Consider the following 1,346-nt stretch of genomic DNA (forward strand, 5'->3'; position numbering starts at 1 on the left):
ATAGTTAAACATCTAACTGTAGTTGGTGTAATGCTATGGAAATGACAGAACAAAGAAGTATATCAATCAAAGAAGACTCCGCGTCGGTCTTCTAAACAGCCGTTCACTGACAAATAAGGGGCCTCTCATCCAAGAGCTCCTATCTGACTGTAAGTTTGACTTTTTCTGTTTAACTGAAACCTGGCAACAACCTGATGACTTTTCTCAACTGAATGAATCCACTCCTCCGGGGTTTGTTTACTTTTCGAAACCTTGCTGCTCAGATTGTGGGGGTGGTCCCGCGATCATTTTTCGCCAGCACTTGAAAGTCCTGCCAGTTAATTTTGATCGATTTAGTTCTCTAGAGTGCCTTTTAAGTGAGCTGACTGGACCTATTCCCACCATCATAGCTACTGTGTACCGCCCCCCCAAACCTAACCTCAGTGACTTTGCGAACCTACTAACCCACCTTTCATCTCTCTCCCCAAATGTTATTTTGATAGGAGATGTCAACATTCATATCGAAAATAATAACCTTCTGCTCACCAGAGACATTTCCTCCTGTCTCAAGGGCTTTGAATTCAAACAGTTTGTCAACTTTCCCACTCACTAAAAAGGACACACCTTGGACTTGGTCTGCTGTTCTGGTCTTACTCCCTCGAATCTTTCTGCTGCTGAAATCCCCATAACTGACCACTCCCTCCTTTCATTTAACCTCACTCTCTGTTGCGCTTCGACCAAGCCAACCCGCCTAATTTCGTTCTGCAACATCAAGAACATTGATATGGACATTCTCGTTACCAGATTGGACAATATTCACAATCCTGTCTTCTATTCTACCCCCGATGATCTGTTGTTATATAATAATAATTGTTTACTCATTGTCCTTGATTCTCTGGCTCCTGTAAAAACTCACTGTTTCCTTCGCTCGCTCTGCTGCCTAGTTTACCTCTGACCTCCGAGTTTTGAAGGCCAAAGCTCAGCAGCTAGAGCGTAGTTATAAGAAATCTGCTTTAACTGTTGACGCAGAAATCTATAAATATCATGTACTCCAATATAAAGACTCCATCAATCAGGCCAAACAAAGCTTCTACTCTGGTATTATCACTTCTTGTGAGAGTAGCTCCAGGACTATGTTTTCACTTCTCAACAAACTTCTTCAGCCCCTCAACGCTTTACCACCACACTTCTATTCTTCTGAAATCTGTAACTCCTTGATGCTGTTCTTCACTACAAAAATGAATAACATTCATCTGGCAACTCAGTTCAAATGCTGTGTCTACCCCCTCTCCAGAACCTTTTCTCCATTTTCAGCCCCTTTCCACCTTTGATCTTCCTGATTTATCTGAGATTTCTGAGTTTATATG

The sequence above is a fragment of the Pundamilia nyererei genome, unplaced genomic scaffold (assembly GCF_000239375.1).
Source record: "Pundamilia nyererei isolate P.nyererei 1_Seehausen unplaced genomic scaffold, PunNye1.0 scaffold00076, whole genome shotgun sequence".
Taxonomy (NCBI): Eukaryota; Metazoa; Chordata; class Actinopteri; order Cichliformes; family Cichlidae; genus Pundamilia; species Pundamilia nyererei.